Source organism: Lithobates pipiens, unplaced genomic scaffold, assembly GCF_037356315.1.
Source record: "Lithobates pipiens isolate NorthernLeopardFrog02 unplaced genomic scaffold, aLitPip1_a1.2 Scaffold_23, whole genome shotgun sequence".
Taxonomy (NCBI): domain Eukaryota; kingdom Metazoa; phylum Chordata; class Amphibia; order Anura; family Ranidae; genus Lithobates; species Lithobates pipiens.
Genome location: NW_027507785.1, coordinates 249,997,082 through 250,018,463, shown reverse-complemented (window position 1 = coordinate 250,018,463; position 21,382 = coordinate 249,997,082). Strand labels below are relative to the sequence as shown.

General features: G+C 47.7%; 1 protein-coding gene across 1 annotated transcript in view; it reads right to left on the bottom strand.

The window, feature by feature from the left end:
- Positions 1–21,382, bottom strand: part of LOC143928251 (dimethylaniline monooxygenase [N-oxide-forming] 2-like) — a 156,739-nt gene that overhangs the window by 99,179 nt on the left and 36,178 nt on the right. The window lies entirely within an intron of this gene.

The window sequence follows — 21,382 nt, the reverse complement described above, 5'->3', positions numbered from 1 at the left end:
CTTTAAAATTGGGGACAAGGTGTGATTTTCTTCAGTAAACCTCAAGCTCTCACGTTCCTTGGAAGCTTGGGCCAAAATTCATCGGTCCCTTTGAAATCAACAGAGAGGTAAACCCGGTGACTTTCGAGCTGGCACTACCTAATTCCTACAAAATTCATGCGGTGTTCCATATCTCTCTGCTCAAACCAGCTGTCCCTTCCCTGGGAGAGAAGATGTGCCTCCACCTCCAGTCTCGGTGGAAGGAGAAGCAGAGTTTCAGGCTGGTTTCACACACAATTGCGAATTGGATGCGGCTAATACTGCATCCAATTTGCAGAACATTTGAAAATATATTCTTTTCAATGGGTCTGGTTCACATATGTGCGTTGCATCTGCACTCCGCATTGCACAAAAAAAGTGTGCCTTTTCTAGTCAGTGAGGTGTGAGTTGCAGGTACCTGATTCGCAGATGTGTTCCATTGTGAACAGGAATTCCCTCCCCCTCCTCCTACACCTCCCCTCTCTCCCTCCTCCTACGCCTCCCCCCTCTCGCTGGTCTGCTGATCCGCAGCTACAATGGAGTGGAACCACTGAATGAATTATTTTTATCATCGCAGGGAAACCGGCGCTGCAATTCGCACCATACTAGTGTGAACCCAGCCTGAAGTAGAGGCCATTATGGATTACTGGAGGAGAGGTAGGCAAGTCCAGCATCTGCTGGAGGGGGTACCCCCCAAAGACAATTCTTGGGAGTCTGCAAGCAATGTGCATGCTCCTAGACTTGTACAAGACTTTCACAACAGACATCCCAAAACACTGGCCCCGTTTGGGCATCCAGAGGCTGCCCCTTGAGTGTGGGGGGGGGGGGCACTGTCAGGGAAATGGCCATAGGAGAACTGGCAATAGTGTCAGTACTAGTAATGGACATTTCTGGCTCATAGTCATGATCACTGGCTCAAGAAAAATGAACAGGCGTACGCAGGTTTATGAAGGCGCTAATATTGCCAAGTGTTATTGAGGATCCCTAGAGACTTTGGCCCAGCTGTGTATCTTGTATTATCCAATATACTTCAGGTGACCACCGGCTCTACTCTCCTGTATCCATCTACAAACCTGTGGTTATTTTGACACTACACCTCCTGTACCATCTTCAGGGGTGTACTGCACTCAGCCGCAAGCGGAGCCCTCTCAGCACATTGGCCTCCGACCAGGCACGTGATAGTACAATCCAACCATGAGACTGAATGTCATGGTCCTCCCGGTAACCCAGTGGCATATGGGAGACCTGTCCGCAGAATCCCCATACTAAGAACTAACCAGTATCCATGGGCGCGCGTTGGCTCGAACAGACGCACGGGGGTGCGCGATGGTACGAACGGGCGCACGCGGGTGCGCGGGGTCACGAACGGGTGCACAGTTACACGCGGGTGCACGCAGACACGCTGTGCGACCGTTTTTGGCGCCCAAAGGGCTACTTAAAGGAGCCTGTCACTGTGCCTCCTTGCGGTCCAGTCTACAGCGTGTCCGGTGATCCTGCTATCTGCTACCTAGTTGTTTTGATTCCTGTTTACCAGGCCTGTTTCTGATGATGTCTGCTTGCTGCCTGCCACCGACCTTCGGCTTGTCTGACTACGCTTTTGCCTCTCCCTTGGTACCGTTGCTGCCCGCCTGCTATCGACCCGGTTTGTACCTTCGACCTCCTTCTGCCACCTGCTGTTCCAGCCTGACCACTGAGTGCCTTCTGCCATCTGCTGTTCCAGCCTGACCGCTGAGTGCCTTCTGCCACCTGCTGTTCCAGCCTGACCGCTGAGTGCCTTCTGCCACCTGCTGTTCGAGCCTGACTGCCGAGTGCCTGCTGATCCAGCGCTCCTGTGGTTCTTCCGCTTCCTCAAAGGTCCGGACCAGTCCTGCACCAACTTGGCACTTGTGCCCTCTGAACTCTTGAGTCCCTGTCTCCACTCCCAGGGGTTCTCGAGCCAGAGGCTTACGAGAGGCCGCTCCCTGCATTCTGGGCTATTATACCAGGTACGTGACACTGACGGAGGTGCTTCCCCACTCGAGGCTCTGTGCCAACAAGTCACCACTCTTACACAAACCATGCAGAGACTCCAGGAGGGCTACTTCCAGTTGGAGGGTCAGCTGCAGCATTTGACAGTTGCCTCAGCCCCTGCAGATTCAAGTTTTCAGATTCCACCAGCACTGCATCAGCTTCCTTGCCTCAAGGAAGTGCCAACCCGACCCACACGGTGATGGTTCCTCCTCCTGAACCACGGGTACCAACACCGAAAGGGGAGCCCTCTCAGCACTTTGGCCTCCGACCAGGTACATGACAGTACAATCCAGTAATGAATTCTTCTGGTGCATTGCCATGAGCACTGGCGCAAGAAGAAAGAATGAGTGTACTGTGCTAATTGGCGAACGCGCGTGCACAACAGGTGCACAATGTAACAGATGCGGCCACTTACTGGCCTATATAAGAGTGCTGCTGAGCCCATCACATTGCTGAATTGTCGACTCGTCAGCCTTCCTGTGTTCCTGAGTCTCTGTGCATATTCTACTTGGATTTCCTGTTGTTGCTGCTTGTTCCTAACCTGTCTGATCTGCTCTCCTGCTTTGACCCTCTGGCTTGCTTTACCGACTTTGCTGCTGTCTCCAGTGTTTGATCCTGACTTGCATCACGGACCTTGCTACCATTACCTGTTCGTGGCTTGCCTTCCTGTATTTGACCTTGGCTTGACCCTGCTCCTTCTACCTGCCTCTTCCTCCTGTCGGATCCAGTGTTTGAATCTAGGCCTGGCTTCCACTACCGTCTCCTGCACACACCATTGCCAAATGTTACTGAGGATTAGGGATGTGCAAATGGTTCGGCCCGAGCATAAGTTCAGGCCGAACTTTAGCTGTTTGGACATTCTACAAACAGCCGAACAAACGGGTAATTCAACTGTTTGTTTGACCAGAACCAACCACAGTGCATTGTGGTGCTGAACATTACATTGCAAGCCCTGATTGGCAGAAGCAGTGAAAGTTTCAGCCAATCAGGGCGCAGAGCGCTGTCAGTCATGATTGGACACTGTTTTCATGACTTTAGCCAATAATGGCTCATTCCCGCCCCCCAGTATAAAAGTATTCTTTCAATGGCTACCATTTTCAGTGTGATTTTGGCGTGGAGAGAGATAGAACAGGGCTCTGTTCAGTGCTATCAGTTAGTGTGTTATACTGTGCTATTTTGCTTCAATTGTCAGTGTAGAATATTAGTTTAGTGTCAGTCTAGGGATAGTGTGAGTGTAGTGAGGAGGGCCATCATTCAGCTTTGCATAGTGTGCAGCTATAGTAGGGACAGCTCACATAGTTTCACTGTAGTGTAGTCAGACCATGTCATTCATACATACATTAGTGTCCAGTAGGGACAGCTCATATAGTTTCAGTGTAGTGTAGTAAGACTGTCAGTAATCTTGACATTAGTGTATAGCTAGAGTAGGGACAGTTCAGATAGCGTCAGTGTAGTTGAACACCATCTATTTGATTGCGTTACTGCCAGTTTAACGCCATTTACTTCTGCGTGCGTTACTGGCAGTTTAACGCCACATGGTTTTGTGTGAGTTACTGCCAGTTTAACACCATGTCGTTTTGTGTGCGTTACTGCCAGTTTAACGCCATATATTTTGCATGCATTGCTGCCAGTTTAACACCATATAGTTCTGTGCGTGTTACTGCCAGTTTAACGCTATATAGTTCTGTGTGTGTGTTACTGCCAGTTTAACACCATATAGTGCTGTGTGCATTACTGCCAGTTTAACGCCATATAGTTCTGTGTGCGTTACTGCCAGTTTAATGCCATATAGTTCTGTGTGTGTGTTACTGCCAGTTTAACGCCATATAGTTTTGTGTGCGTTACTGCCAGTTTAACTCCATATAGTTCTGTGTGCGTTACAGCCAGTTTAACACCATATAGTTCTGTGCGTCACTGTAGGTTTGGCACATTATATTGCAGTATATTATAGTGTATGTGCAGAGTGTGTCTGTGTAGGTTGAGTACTCAAATTAAAGTGCATAAAAACACATCTTTACATTGATTAAAGTGCATCTATATATAAAGTGTACAAATTTCAACTTGTTCTTTACATTTGCTTATAAGCACTGCCCCCTCCATCCCAATAATGTCTGGGAGGACAAGGAGAGGCAGATGTTCCCTTGGCACTGTAAGGGGGCCAGCAACAAATGTGCCCACAGGCAAAGGTAGACGTGGTGGTCAGTCCTCAGGCAAGGCATCCTTTCCTCTGTTTAGTGAGTTTGCCTGTGCTATCCAGACACAGCTTGCAGAGGAGGTGGTGGAGTGGTTACTAAACCTTCCTCATCCTCCCCATCCTCTGTCACACAAGCAGAGACAAGTGTGCAGTACCCTGCAGTTGCCAGAGTGGATAAACCTACCTCATTGTCCACATCTATTCCTCCCATAGCCCCAACATCAGCCATTGAGGAGTCAGCTGAGTTATTTGACCACAGCATCAGCCACTTGCACCTTGATGATGCCCAGCCATTACTGGATTCAGATGTTGGTTCTGAGGTTGAGGATGTGTCAGGGCTGGCTTAGCCCTTCCTTCTCTGGGCTGGCTGTCCAGCTGTCAGTTAATTGCCAGCTCTCATCTCTCTCCACTATTACCAGCTGTTCCTAATCATGCTCGTCTGACCTGCCTACTTAAAGCTGTCCAGCTCACTTCACCTCTGCCTTCGCCTTGGTCACATCACAAGAAACCATCTCCTGTGGTTCTGCTTAAAGACTGGATTGCTGACATCCCTGCTGGCTCCTTATCCTGCTTGCTGTTGAACTACTTGGATCCCTGACTTCTGGCCTGGCTGATTACCCGATCTGGTTATTGAACTCTGGACTGACTGACTACTCGATCCGGTAACTGGACTCTGGCTATGCTTTGACTACGCTTTTTCTATTTACCTTTTTATTTTTATTTAATAAACAAGTGTGATTTAATTGTACTTCTGTCTCGGTCTGATTCATGGTTTCTGACAGGATGATAGGAACATGAGCCTAGAGAGAGGGAGGAACACTTTTAGACTAATTGGCATTCATGTTCCCCAGGCTGCAGCGTATTGCCAAGTTGTCTCCAGTGGTAATGATGAAGATGGAGAATATGGAGATGATGATGATGATGAGGTCACTGATGCGAGTTGGGTGCCATATATAGCAGAGGAGGAACTTACCGAAGGTAAGGCGGCACAACCCCAAGGAGACCGACATCAAGAGCAGCAACCTATTTCATCACATTCTGCAGCTGTCATCTTCCGGCCCACTCCCCAAAGCTCAGCTGCCTGGGCCTTTTTCAGCACATCTGCAGCAGATTGCACTGTTTCTATCTGCAAACTGTGTCTCAGGCACATAAAACAACAAAAACGCCAACCATATGCATATCATTGCAATTTTGTTTGCCTTCATCAAGAGCACCTCTATAAGGTTACGGTGGGAAGGCACCACCGACACCCAAATACCAATTTTTCTGCACCCGTTACTTCTATCCAAAGTCAAAGTGACACCTGAATGTATTCAAAACATCTCTAATCTTGTTCCCAGTGCACTACATTATGGTCTCATCTTTCACACTGGTTCCCCAGCTGTTGCTGAGCAAAATAAAGGCAGCTTGCAGGGAAATTGTCATTTTTTTGCCTTTATAAATGCAATTATTGCTGCAGCAGATTCTAGACATGATACAGATCTGCCACTTTATAGGTAGACTAAGCCCCTCGCCAGGCACTATAGTGGAAGGATTTTTTTATTTTTATGCTTTTACGTTAAAAATCAAAAAATTACGACTGATTTAAAAATTTCGTTTTTTACAAACTTTCTTTTTATTGATACATGTCCCCCCCAGTGCAGGATCTGGACCCCTACAACCATTGTATGCCCAATTACTTGCATATAATCCTTCAAAATGGGCACTTTTGATTTTTGATGATTGGGTCCCATTAACTTTAATGGGGTTTGTTATTCAGGTCCAAACTTTTGCTGTGTTTGGAGGTTCTGGTGCGAACCGAACAGGGATCTGTTCGGCCCGTTCCTACTGAGGATCCCTAGAGACTTTCGCTCAGCTGTGTATTATCCGATATACTTCAGGTGACCACTGGCTCTACTTAGCCATAAAGGGAGCCCTCTCGGCACTTCGGCTTTAGACCAGGTACATGACAGCGTTAAAAAAACATGGGTTTAGTTTGCATACATTTGCAAATACATGTGTATGCTACAGAGCCCCGTCATGTCACTCCAGTATTTTCTGTACTCCTAACTCTAAATTTTGAGAGCCTCCACAGTGGAACCAAATGCATTATGATGGATAGGCAGAGGTCAGGTGAGGCTGGAGGGATCCCACCCCCCTTAGAGGCACAGGGGCACACTGTACACTCAGCATTAGGGATGAGCCGAACACCCCCCGGTTCGGTTCGCACCAGAACTTTCGAACGGACCCCAAGATACTGTCCTAAAAAGGGTTTGGGGACCTGACTCCTGCCCCAGGGGACATGGGTCAATGCCTGAAATGTTTTTAAAAATGGCCGTTTTGGCGGGAGCACTGATTGTAATGACGATTAAAGTGAAAAAAAAAAGTGAAATATTCCAGGGGGGTGTCTGTAGTATGCCTGTGAAGTGCCACGTGTTTCCCGTGTTTAGAACAGTTCCTGCACAAAATGACATTAAACGGAAATAACATCATTTAAAACTGCTTGCGGTTTTAATGTTATATCTGGTTCCTGCAATATGGTTGAAAATCATTGAGAAAAATGTCATGGGTAGCCCTCCCTGCCCATTACCAGCCCCTTTGGGTCTTGTACGCATATTAAGGGGAACCCCGTACCCATATTAACAAAAGGAAATGCATGTGGCCCCCAGGCCCTATATACTCAGAACAGCAGTATACAGGCGGTGCAAACAAGACAGGGACTGTGTAGGTTTGTTGTGTTAAGTTGAATCTGTTTGTAATTTTCAACTGGTACATTTTTAAAGTGTAGCTCCAGTCAAAAAAACTATTTTTAAGCTTTTTGGAAAACATAGGGAAGGGTTATCACCCCTGTGTAATTTGTTTTGTCGTCCATCTTTTTTCATCTCACTTGCTGTTGTCTCCTTCCGTTTGCAAGTAGGAGATGTTTGTAAGTTGGATGTTTGAAAGTAGGGGCCTGCCCTATATGCTCTGCAGAAATGGCGGAACAAGGTGTTGGTTTTGCCACAACATCGTAAGCCCTCAAAGTGACTCTTGGTGGGCGCTGGAGCACCCTGCTGTGAACGATTATATCAAGAATTGTAATTACATGCCATTGTTGAACAGTGGTAGAAAAATTGACCTTTGGTGGTTGTGGTGCTGGTGCCACAACATTATAAGTCCTCACAGTTACTCTGGGTGGGCACAGGAACGGGCCCTCCTGTGAAATATTATATCAAGAATTGTAATTACATGTCCCTGTTAAACAGGGGCAGAAAAATTGGGCCTTAGGCACTGGTGCTGGTGCCACGACACTGCAACCTCTCCCATATACTCTAGTTTTATTGCAGGAATTAGCCCTGCTGCAAAGCATTGCATCAAAAATTGTAATTAAACGCCCCTGTTAAACAGGTGCAGAAAAATTGGGCCTTAGGCACTGGTGCTGGTGCCACGACACGGCAACCTCTCCCATATACTCTAGTTTTATTGCAGGAATTAGCCCTGCTGCAAAGCATTGCATCAAAAATTGTAATTAAACGCCCCTGTTAAACAGGTGCAGAAAAATTGGGCCTTAGGCACTGGTGCTGGTGCCACCACACTGCAACCTCTCCCATATACTCTAGTTTTATTGCAGGAATTAGCCCTGCTGCAAAGCATTGCATCAAAAATTGTACTTAAACGCCCCTGTTAAACAGGGGCAGAAAAATTGGGCCTTAGGCACTGGTGCTGGTGCCACCACACTGCAACCTCTCCCATATACTCTAGTTTTATTGCAGGAATTAGCCCTGCTGCAAAGCATTGCATCAAAAATTGTACTTAAACGCCCCTGTTAAACAGGGGCAGAAAAATTGGGCCTTAGGCACTGGTGCTGGTGCCACCACACTGCAATCTCTCCCATATACTCTAGTTGTAGTGCAGGAATTAGCCCTGCTGCAAAGCATTGCATCAAAAATTTTAATTAAACGCCCCTGTTAAACAGGGGCAGAAAAATTGGGCTGATGGCATCACCAAGAACCAGAAATGTTCTTCCAACATATCAGCGGAGGAGGAAGAGGATAGACAATCAACATAACAGGACAGTCACTCAGCATCAGCATAGGCAGTCTTGAAGGGATGTGATATTTCAAAAAAAAATTATTCGGTTACATCAGCTTCAGGTGCTTGGTAGCTGTGGGTGATCCAAGACTGATTCATCTTGATGAAGGTCAGTCGATCAACTGATTCGGTGGACAGGCGCACCCTGTGATCGGTAACAAAGCCACCAGCAGCACTGAAGGTGCGTTCCGAAAGAACGCTGGATGCAGGACAGGCCAGTAGCTCAATTGCATACTGTGCAAGCTCTGGCCAGTGATCCATCCTCAAGACCCAGTAAGCCAGAGGATTTTCGGTGGGAAAGGTGTCCAAGTCTGACCTTGCCCCTAGGTATTCCTGCACCATGTAAATCAGACGCTGGCGATGGTTGCTGGAACCGATCATACCTTGGGGCTGCGGACTAAAAAATTGTCTGAAAGCATCAGTCAGACGGCCACCTTCTCCACCGCTCCTTCTGACCGATGCCTCAGCAACATGTTGTCCAGGACCAGGAGTTTGTAACCTCCCAGTCTCTGGGAACGCGTTGCACAGACCTTTCTGCAAGGCCTCCCGGAGATGTCTCATCCTCTGCTCCCTCTGCGATGGCAAGATGAGGTCGGCATCCTTACCCTTGTACCGTGGATCAAGGAGAGTGGCCAGCCAGTAATGGTCCCTCTCCTTGATGCGAAGAATACGAGGATCCTTCCGCAGGCTTTGGAGGATGAGGGAGGCCATGCAGCGTAGGTTAGCTGAGGCATTCGGTCCGGAGTCCTCTGGGTCACTAAGGACAACATGATTCACAGCTACCTCCTCCCAGCCACGTACAAGTCCACGTGTTTCTTGGGACTGTAAATCATCCCTACAAGACTGCTGCTGCTGCTGCTGCTGATGCTGAGTGCCAGCCTCCACCTCCATGCTGACACAATCATCCTCCTCCTCCTCTTCCTCCTCCTCATCCTCTTCCTGTGTGATGGGTGGCACAGCAGGAACACTGTCTGGATAAAGGGGGCCTTGAGAGGCAAGGAAGTCCTCCTCTTCCTGCCTCTGTTCTGCCTCAAGTGCCCTGTCCGTTATTCCACGCAGCGTATGCTCCAAGAGGTGGACAAGAGGTACAGTGTCACTGATGCATGCACTGTCACTGCTCACCATCCTTGTGGCCTCCTCAAACGGTGACAGGACAGTGCATGCATCCCTGATCATGCCCCACTGGCGTGGTGAGAAAAAACCGAGCTCCCCTGACCCTGTCCTGGTGCCGTAGTCGCACAGGTACTCATTGATGGCCCTCTGCTGCGTGTGCAGCCGCGGCAGCATGGCCAATGTTGAGTTCCACCTGGTGGGCATGTCACATATAAGGCGGTTCTTGGGCAGGTTCAACTCCTTTTGGAGCTCAGCCAGCCGAGCACAGGCATTAAATGATCGGCGGAAATGCACACAGACTTTCCTGGCCTGCTTCAGGACATCCTGTAAGCCCGGGTACCTGCCCAAGAACCGCTGCACCACCAGGTTAAGGACGTGAGCTACACAGGGCACATGGGTCAGTTGTCCCTGTCGGAGGGCGGAGAGGAGGTTGGTGCCATTGTCGCAAACCACCATTCCTGGCTTAAGCTGGCGTGGCGTCAACCACCTCTCGGCCTGCCCCTGCAGAGCTGACAAAACATCCGCCCCAGTGTGGCTCCTGTCCCCCAAACACACCAGCGCAAGCACGGCATGGCATCATTTTGCCTACTTGCGTAGCCCCTGGAACGCCTACAGAGCACCGCTGGTTCTGAGGACAGAGCACTGGAAGAGGCCATGGAGGAAGAAGAAGAGGAGGGGGTGGAGGAGAGAGGTGTGTCACAACCAATAGTAGCATTTTGGAGGCGTGGTGGCGGAACAACCTCCAACACTACTGCACCTTGTCCTGCATCCTTCCCAGCTGCCAGAAGAGTGACCCAATGGGCCGTGAAAGACAGGTAACGTCCCTGTCCATGCCTGCTGGACCATGAGTCAATGGTAATATGCACCTTACCACTGACCGCCCTGTCCAGCGAGGCAAGGACATTGCCTTCCACATGCCGGTAGAGAGCCGGAATCGCCTTCCGTGAGAAAAAGTGGCGTTTGGGGACCTGCCACTGAGGAACCGCACATTGTACAAACTCACGGAAGGGGGCCGAGTCTACCAACTGAAAAGGCAGCAGTTGAAGTGCTAGCAATTTAGCCAAGCTAGCATTCAACCGCTGGGCATGTGGATGGCTGGGAGTGAACTTCTTTCGCCGCTCCAGCAGCTGGAGCAGGGACATTTGCCTGCTATAATCGGACGTGGGTGTACTGCTAGCAGAGTGCCCGGAAGCACTTGGCTGTGACACACCTAATTCTAAACCTTCATTCCTCTCAGAGCAGGTTTCAGAGAGGACTGAAGGTCTAGTGGGGTTGGAGATGCCAGCTGATGAGGAGCAAGGAGAGGTCCGCTTTGTTCTTTGGTGTGGGTCTTTGAGGTACGCTTGCCAACGAGCTGCATGGCAGGTCAACATATGTCTGGTCAAGCATGTGGTGCCCAAGCGGCTGATGTTTTGGCCACGCGAGATACGCTTGAGACATATGTTGCAAATAGCAGCGGTGCGATCTGATGCACTCGTCTCAAAAAAGGCCCACACCAAAGAACTTTTAGAATAACGCGCAGAGGCAGCGCCCTGCACAGGCAGAGCTCTGCGGTGTGATTCAGTCAGTGTGCTGCCCCTAAGCTGGCCCCCGGAGGGCCTCCTGCCTCGTTGGACATGTGCCTCCTCCTCCTCCTCTCTCCTACCAGGCACCCATGTGGAGTCAGTGCCCTCATCATCCCCTTCCTCTTCATCGCTGTAGCAAACCTGGCAGTATGCTGCAGCTTGTGGAACATGACTGCCAGATTGCTGTCCTTCTTGAGCATCCCCTCTCTCTGCATTCACGCTACTGCCTTCCTCTAGCTGAGTGTCATCATCAGAGCCTACAAAACACTGGGCATCCTCCTGGAGCATGTACCCAACACTGTGCTCAAAGAGTTCAGGAGACTCCTCAGGAGGACGTGGTGGGTCTAGGGAAGGAGTCACTGATGATGACATTGAGACGAGGGAAGACAATGCGTTGGCAGCTGCTTTGCTAGTACCCTGAGATACACCTGAGATACAGGTGTATATTGTGCTGGAGGCACACAACACCCACTAACTCCTGCAGATGCCTTTATTATAGAACACCAGAGATAAAGGGGTATATACAGATGTATACTGTGCTGTGCTGGAGGTACACACAACTTCCAATAACTCCTGCAGATGGCAAGTGGGCTCAAATAGAGAAGAGCTATGTAGGTGGATATAGCGGTGTGTACTGGGTACAGAGCACGCAGACAGCACGCACAAGCTCCTAACACTACTGACTGCAAGCTCTATTATAAAAGATAGATCACTAGCTATATAGGTGAGGTGAATATAGCGGTGTATACTGCGGTCAGGGCACGCAGACAACAACCACTACAGAAGAGCAAGATCGAAAATCGGCCGATAATGATCGGTGTATACTGTGTTGAAGGTACACAGAACACCCACTAACTGCTTCAGACGCCAACACACTACACAAGGCCGCCGCGCTGGCGGCCTTATATAGTGTGGGGCGTGCACTACACAGCCTGAGCTATGATTCGCCACAGGCATCCTGCCTGTGGCCAATCATGGCTCTCCTCGCTGCTGGTGCTGTGATTGGCCAAGCATGCGGGGTCACAGTGTATGCTTGGCCAATCATGAGCCAGCAATGCACTGCGCCATCGCAGTGCATTGTGGGCCATGAGCGCCACACGAATTTGGCGCGAACGGCCCATAACCTTCGGAATTCGCCGAACGGGCGAACAGCCGATGTTCGAGTCGAACGTACGTTCGACTCGAACATGAAGCTCATCCCTACTCAGCATATAGTACTATGGCAGCAAAAGTGTCCAGTGCATCCCCTTACCAAACATTTTCTTGCCCCCCATGCAATCTTGCTCTCCACCTGCTCTAAGACATTCAATAAATAGCAGATGGACTCAAAATCTGTTTCCTGAATCAGATCAGGCAGAGATTTTGATTGGTTTCCAGAGGTAACAGTGTATCATTACTGCTCACTGACTGGCTGCTAGAGGTTACAGCACACAATATGGCTCACTGATTATTTGTTAGGGGTTACAGCACATGACTTATGCTTGTTGATTGGTTGTTAGAGATTAATGCACATCAATACTGCTCGCTGATTGGTTGCTAGAGGTTACTGGACATCCATACCACTCACTAATTGGTTGCTAGAGGCAGTGCTAATTTTGACAGCAAATTTCTATTTAGTTTTAGTCTTAGGACTAAAATAGCATTTTAGTTTCAGTCCCATTTTAGTCTTCCGCTATTGTTTTCGTTTTAGTCTACCTAAATCTCCAGCACAATTTAGTCAACTAAAATCAATTTAGTCTACTAAAATCTAACGTGTTTAGTTAACCACTTCAGCCCCGGACCATTTTGCTGGCCAAAGACCAGACCACTTTTTGCGATTCGGCACTGCGTCGCTTTAACTGACAATTGCGTGGTCATGCGACGTGGTTCCCAAACAAAATTAATGTCCTTTTTTTCCCCACAAATAGAGCTTTCTTTTGGTGGTATTTGATCACCCCTGTGGTTTTTATTTTTTGCGCTATAAACAAAAATAGAGCGACAATTTTGAAAAAAACGCATTATTTTTTACTTTTTGTTATAATAAATATCCCCCCCCCCCCCAAAAAAAAAAAAAAAAAATATATATATATATATATATATATATATATATATATATATATATAAAATTCCCTCAGTTTAGGTATTACGTATTCTTCTACATATTTTTGGCAAAAAAAAATTGCAATAAGCGATTATTGATTGGTTTCCGCAAAAGTTATTGCGTTTAAAAAATAGGGGATAGTTTTATGGCATTTTAATTAATATTTTTTTTTTTTACTAGTAATAGCAGCAATCAGAGATTTGTATTGTGACTGTGACATTATGGGGGACACATTAGACATTTTTGACACATTTTTGGGACCATTGTCATTTATACAGCAATCACTGCTATACAAATGCAGTGATTCCTGTGTAAATGACACTGGCAGTGAAGGGGTTAACCAGTGGGTGGCAATGTAGGGGTTAAGTGTTCCTAGGGGTGTGTTACTAACTGTTGGGGGCTGGGCTTTCATTTAGTGAACACTGATCTCTGCTCCAATCACATGGAGCAGAGATCAGTGTCACTTGTTGCTAGGCAGAACGGGGAGATCTCTCCATTCAGCCGCCCCGTGAGACGATCGCGGGTATGCCTGCGGCGATCGAGTCCGCGGGACCCGCGACCGGACTCACAGGGGTCCCAACCAGCATGGCAGGTCGGCATTAGAAAATGAACCTGTATGCCAATATGCCTGCCCGTGCCATTCTGCCGACGTACATCGGCGTGCGCTGGTCGGGAACTGGTTAAAAAATGCATTATTTAAGCATTTCTCTAGAATTTCAAAACCCATACATTCCTGGAGTAAAAAAATAAAAACTAATATCATGGTATTATTTATGCTTTAAACAAAGTACACAGACTCAGATTTAGCCGTTATATAAAGTCTTTACTCTGTAAAAGCAAGTTTTGTTACAAAAATATAGATTTTTTTGTATCACACTACTCCATTCCTTGCTATAAGTGCATGCTACTTTTCTGTTGTTGAGAACAAGTAGCCTATAGCCCACCCACACTGCACAGTCAATGAAACCACTGTGTGGACAAATGCTTGGACGAGTGGGACATACCAAAGAGGAAAAATCACAGGAAGTGGAAAAAGTACCAGCACGCAGACAGCACGCACAATCTCCTAACACTGACTGAAATCTCTATTTAAAACGAGCAAGATAGTTAGCTATATAGGTGGATATAGCGGTGTATACTGGGTTCAGAGCACGCAGACAGCACGCACAAGCTCCTACCGCTGACTGCAAGCTCTATTTAAAACGAGCAAGATAGTTAGCTATATAGGTGGATATAGCGCTGTATACTGCGTTCAGAGCACGCAGACAGCACGCACAATCTCCTAACACTGACTGAAAGCTCTATTTAAAACGAGCAAGATAGTTAGCTATATAGGTGGATATAGCGGTGTATACTGGGTTCAGAGCACGCAGATAGCACGCACAATCTTCTAATACTGACTGCAAGCTCTATTATAAAAGATAGATATATCGCTAGCTATATAGGTGAATATAGCGGTGTATACTGCGGTCAGGGCAAGCAGACAACAACCACTACAGAAGAGCAAGAACGAAAAATCGGCCAATAACGATCGGTGTATACTGTGTTGAAGGTACACAGAACACCCACTAACTGCTACAGATGCCAACACACTACACAAGGCCGCCGCGCTGGCGGCCTTATATAGTGTGGGGCGTGTACTACACAGCCTGAGCTATGATTGGCCACAGGCATCCTGCATGTGGCCAATCATGGCTCTCCTCGCTGCCGGCGCTGTGATTGGCCAAGCATGCGGGGTCACAGTGCATGCTTGGCCAATCATGAGCCAGCAATGCACTGCGCCATCGCAGTGCATTGTGGGCCATGAGCGCCACACGAATTTGGCGCGAACAGCCCATAACGTTCGGAATTCGCCGAACGGGCGAACAGCCGATGTTCGAGTTGCACGTATGTTCGACTCGAACACGAAGCTCATCCCTACTCCTTACAATACATTTTGTAATTTTTATACTCATTACTGCCTGACATCCATTTAAAGTCCCATTTCTGAGGAATCTTTTTCTACTATCTGTTTCAGGATGGGATGCACAGGCAGTCTAGTCATTTAGATGAGGCAAAATCCCTCTTTCACAATTCTGAGAAAGCAGCAGCTGAGAGATATTATGAAATCACTCTCATTAAGATTCAGTGACTGAATGTCGGCTCAAACTAGTGCGATGCAAGAACCCTGCAAATCAACTGCGGGGAGTGATGCGAACTGCTGGGGAGTGTCATTATATGTTAAGGACACCCCCATTTCAGCTCGCATATCGCACTGCGAACTGATTGTTCGGACAAAAAAAAGGGTCCTGTGCGTTTTTGGACCAAATGCAGTGCGATATCAGCCATACTATCTGTATCGCTGAAATCGAACCGCACAGACATTGCATGTAATGTGAACAACAGTGGCGCTGCAAATTACATGCAATGTCTGGCATTGCACTAGTGTTAACCGGTGTCTTGTAAAATAGTGTCCTCCATCAGATGGTGTCCCCTGCGTACTGCGCATGCGCAGTACACAGGAACACAGATTCCGAAAATTGCCGAGGATGAACGGCGCCTGCGCCGTGAGTCCAGGTTCTATCCCCACTATCCAAGTGGACATAGAGCTAGAATAAAAAAGAGCCGAGCGGAGCGAGGCCGAGCCCGAAGCGTGGCGAGCGAAGCTCGCCCACGAGGGGCCCTCTAAAATTCTTAACCCTATGTCCGCTTGGATAGTGGGGCTACCTCCTCCACTCACGGCGCAGGCGCCGTTCAGCTTCGGAGTTTTTCCGAAGCTTCGTCTTCTCCGTACTGCGCATGCGCAGTACGGAGCGGACAGCATTTGATAGGCGGACTCTATTAGGCAGAACACCGGCACTAAGGGCACAACATGAGAAACAGCTATTACTACAAAATAACAAAAGGTATGCAAACTGTCTGCAAGAAAGTTAAAAAAAATTAAAAAAAATATCTGCAATGTACATAGATAAGACTATTCTCAACAAAAGTGGAGTTAAGTGTACTGTGCTTACCTTTGTATGAAATTAGGGAGGAGTTGTCTGGAATGGAGGCCTGTAATGCTGCAGAGTGCTCTGGAAAGTGGGTTGAGGAGGCCAGTAATGTTCCAGAGTGCTCTGGATGGTGGACTGAGAATGCCTGTAATGATGCATAGTGCTGTGGACAGTGGTTTGAGGAGGTCTGTGCTGCATACTGCACTGGACGGTGGTCTGAGGAGGCCTGTACATAATGCTGCATATCTAGACGGTGGTCTGAGGAGGCCTGTAATGTTGCAGAGTGCTCTATACGGTAATCTGAGGAGGCCTGTACATAATGCTACATATCTAGACGGTGGTCTGAGGAGGCCTGCAATGCTGCATAGTGCTCTGGAGTCTGGACAGTGGTCTGAGGAGGTCTGTAATGCTGCACAGTGCTGGATGGTGGTCTCATGTCTTAGGGATGGCCTGTAATGTACTGTGCCCTGGATGCCACTGCCAGTGATAAGAGGAGGCCAGTAATGCTGCACAGTGCTGGACAGTGGTCTGAGGGATGGCCTGTAATGCAGTGCCCTGGAAGCCACTGTCAGTGATCAGAGGAGGCCTGTAATTCTGTACAGTGCTGGATGGGGGTCTGAGAGATGGTCTGTAATGCACAGTGCCCTGGATGCCACTGCCAGTGATCAGAGGAGGCCTGTAATGCTCAGTAATTGTAATTGTCCTGTAATTATCAGTTATAACGCTTTGTATCTTCCTCTTTGGTATGTCCCACTCGTCCAAGCATTTGTCCACACAGTGGTTTCATTGACTGTGCAGTGTGGGTGGGCTATAGGCTACTTGTTCTCAACAACAGAAAAGTAGCATGCACTTATAGCAAGGAATGGAGTAGTGTGATACAAAAAAGCAATATTTTTGTAACAAAACTTGCTTTTACAGAGTAAAGACTTTATATAACGGCTAAATCTGAGTGTACTTTGTTTAAAGCATAAATAATACCATGATATTAGGTTTTTTTTACTCTAAGAGTGTATAATGAGTTTTGAAATTCTAGAGAAATCCTTAAATAATGCATTTTTTAACTAAACACGTTAGATTTTAGTAGACTAAATTGATTTTAGTGAACTAAATTGTGCTGGAGATTTAGGTTGACTAAAACTAAAACAATAGCGGAAGACTAAAATGGGACTAAAACTAAAATGCTATTTTAGTCCTAAGACTAAAACTAAATCGAAATTTGCTGTCAAAATTAGCACTGCCTCTAGCAACCAATTAGTGAGTGGTATAGATGTCCAGTAACCTCTAGCAACCAATCAGCGAGCAGTATTGATGTGCATTAATCTCTAACAACCAATCAACAAGCAGAAGTCATGTGCTGTAACCCCTAACAAATAATCAGTGAGCCATATTGTGTGCCGTAACCTCTAGCAGCCAGTCAGTGAGCAGTAATGATACACTGTTACCTCTGGTAACCAATCAAAATCTCTGCCTGATCTGTTGTGGATTGTCCACTTGCCACGTCGCCTGCCATGTCACCTGCCACGTCACCTGGCACAAGTTGTGGATTGTCCACTTGCCATGTCACCTGCCACGTCACTTGCCACAAGTTGTGGATTGTCCACTTGCCACGTCACTTGCCACTTCACCTGCCAGGTCACCTGCCACAAGTTGTGGATGGTCCACTAGCCACGTTACCTGCCAGGTCACCTTCCACGTCACCTGCCATAAGTTGTGGATTGTCCACTTGCCATGTTACCTGCCACATCACCTGCCACAAGTTGTGGATTGTCCACTTGCCACGTCACCTGCCATGTCACTTGCCACGTCACCTGCCACAAGTTGTGGATTGTCCACTTTCCACGTTACTTGCCACGTCACCTGCCACAAGTTGTGGATTGTCCACTTGCCACGTTACTTGCCATGTCACTTGCCATCCCACCTGCCACAAGTTGTGGATTGTTCACTTGCCACGTCACCTGCCACAAGTTGTGGATTTTCCACTTGCCATGTCACCTGCCACATCACTTTCCACAAGTTGTGGATTGTCCACTTGCCACATCACCTGCCACATCACTTGCCACTAGTTGTGGATTGTCCACTTGCCACGTCACTTGCCATATCACCTGCCACAAGTTGTGGATTGTCCACTTGCCACGTCACTTGCCACATCACTTGCCACGTCACCTGCCACAAGTTGCTGCTTGTGATTTGCCACGTCGCCTGCCACACATTGTGGATTGCCACGTCACCTGCCACACATTGCGTATTGCCACTTGCTATGTCACCTGCCACACATTGCTGATTGTCACTTGCCACGTCACCTGCCACACATTGCTGATTGTCACTTGTCACGTAGCCTGCCACACATTGCAGATTGTTACTTGCCACGTCACCTGCCACACATTGCGGATTGCCACTTACCACGTAGCCTACCCCACATTGCAGATTGCCACTTGCCATGTAGCCTGCCACACATTGTGGATTGTTACTTGCCATGTCACCTGCCACACATTGTGGATTGTTACTTGCCATGTCACTTGCCATGTCACTTGCCATGTCACCTACCACACATTGCAGATTGCCACTTGCCACGTAGCCTGCCACACATTGCAGATTGCCACTTGCCACATAGTCTGCCACACATTACTGATTGTCACCTACTGTGTCACTTTTCTGCTAAGGTGGTCTTTTGTTGTGTCCCAGAGTGAAGATAGGCAGCAGAGAGATGATGTAATCTCTCTGCTGCACACAGCTTCCCACACAGTGAGGGTGGAACTGGAGGGATGCAGGGCAGTGAGAGATGATGTCATCTCCCTGCTCCCCTGCCCGCTGGCTTCCTGATTGGCCAGCAGCCCTCAGACCCTAAGCCGCCCAGCTGCCCCCCTCACCCATCCACTCACCAACACTCAGCGCAGTCACCCGCGGAACCGGCCACACTGGCACCTGTGGAACCGGCCATGGAACCGGCCGCGCTGGCACCTGTGGAACCGGCCGCACTGTCACCCGCCGGCCGTATTCTCGGAGGGGGCAATTGCCCTGTTGCCCCCCCTGGATCCGTCCCTGAGTGCAACCTGATTAGTGCCCTTCAATGCAGCCTATCAGTGCCCATCAGTGCCACCTCATCAACGCACATTATTCAAGGAGAAAAATTACTTTTTTTACAAAATTTACTGACAGAAACTAAGAAAAACTTTTTTTTTTAATTTTGATCTTTTTTTTGTAAAAAATAAAAAAACTCAGCAGTGATTAAATACCACCAAAATAAAGCTCTATTTGTGTGAAGAAAATGTAACAGTTTCAGTTCCAGTGTAGCATGACCGCGTAATTGTCTTTCAAAGTGTAACAGCGCTGAAAGTTGAAAAATGGCCTGGGCAGGAAGGGGGTGAGGAAGGAAGTGCCTTGTATTGAGGTGGTTAATCACATTAACATAAGTAAACTGAACAGAAGCCCGGTGGGCAGAACTCAGATGGGCACAGGGTCTGCCCAGCCACTTGTACCTGGCTGAAGTGCACTGATAAGATGGTTGACATTAGTAAAGGTAAGCTGCAAGGAAGGCTGGGAGAACAGGAGCTCCGTCTATATTTTCTAAGTTTTTATTATGTTCCTATGCCCACCATGGTCCCTACTGGAGGGTCTGTACTGAGATGGAACTGGAAGGGGGGTCTGTGCTGAGGTGAGTTTACTATTGTGGGGGGAAAGCTGTACTGCATGGGGATTTGGGAGGAAAACTTTATGTTGAAATATGACCTTGGAGGGGAGATTTGTACTGAGAGGGGGGGGGGGGGTTCGGTGTCCTGAGCGTTCCCATGCAGTGCAATTTTGGAGCCTATTCATTTGAATGGGCTATAAATCACACCAGAACACAGAAACATTGGTGCATGCGCTACTGTTAAAAATTCACCGCAGTACCATGCAATGTGTTTGCAATTGGCTTTTGGGTGCCATTAACAACACAATGGCACCAACAGCAGAAAACTTCAGTATATCCAGAGAGATGCATTTATTTAGACTTCAGAACAGCCTACAGAGGTACAGATAAGGTAGATGACAGGATACTTGAATATTCATGCAGCATTTAGACACCTTCAGAGGATCCAGTTCCTCCTATCACACTTAACCAATAAGAACTTGCTCTATTATAGACATTTTACTCAATTTGGCAAGCGATCTGTTTGGCCAGTTGTAAAACCCCTTATGATCTTTTAGGCATAACAGATAATGCCTCTTAGCCGTGGACAGCTGCAGTCATAAAATCTAATTTGAAGTTGTCTAACTTGCATTCTTTTACTACTAATTAGATAAACAGGTAACCATATGAAGCATGTTATTTACCATAAACAATAACTACTTATGGGGCGCATGCGCGGCATGGGACGGAGCAACAGCTTCTGAAAAGAGCTCCTGCTCACAGGGAGCTGAAAGCCACAAAAACGGGGCTAATATCACCTGCAATCTGCTGAATTTATCTCACTGCCACTAAGTAATCACCTGTACATGCCGAACGCCAAGAAAAAGGGAAGGAGGAGCAGCCCAAAGCAAGGAAATCTCACTCTTTATTGCCTGAGATCACAAGAGCGCAACAGGATGTCTAAAAATGGCGCTGGCATGCTGCCCTCCTCTCCACCATCCTTCCCTGCTCAGCCACAACCTCTACCACAGCTTGAATCATCTGCCTCAGAAAACTGTGAGTACTCTCCTCTAACTAAAGCAGACTTGGACGTTAGTTTAGAAGCCATGTGCTCTAAGCTGCTAAATAAGTTTCAAACAGAGATTCAGAAGTCCATTAACACATTCTCACAGGAGATTGCAGCACTAGGGACAAGAATTGACCTGTTAGAAAACAAGCATGATGAACTGTCCATTGCTTTTAATGACTTATCTAGAGAGCACGAGTCACTTACATCTGCCTTCACACAGTTACAAGAGCATGTCGAAGATTTAGACAACAGAAATAGGAGATCCAACCTCAGGATCATAGGTGTCCCAGAGTCCATTACGGATTTAACAGTATATGCTAACAAGCTCTTTCAATCCCTGCTGCCTGATCAAAATGTTTAAGCATTTCTGTGTGATCGCATTCACCGTGCCTTAAGAGCTAAATCTCCCCCAGACAAGCCCCCTAGAGACATTGTGCTTTGCATGAAAGATTTTCTGGTCAAAGAGGAAATCATGAGGGCGGCCAGGGGTCTGAGAAACATAGTCCTGGACGGTGTACAACTACAGATTTACCCTGACATCTCACAAGCAACTCTGGATAGACGCAGGAAAATGAAAGAAATCAACACAATGTTATCCACAGCAAGGATCAGATACAGATGGGGTTTCCCCTTTAAGCTGATCGTTCCCCACAATGGAACAACTAGGGTTGCCACCTTTTCTTCAAGCCAAACCCGAACACTTT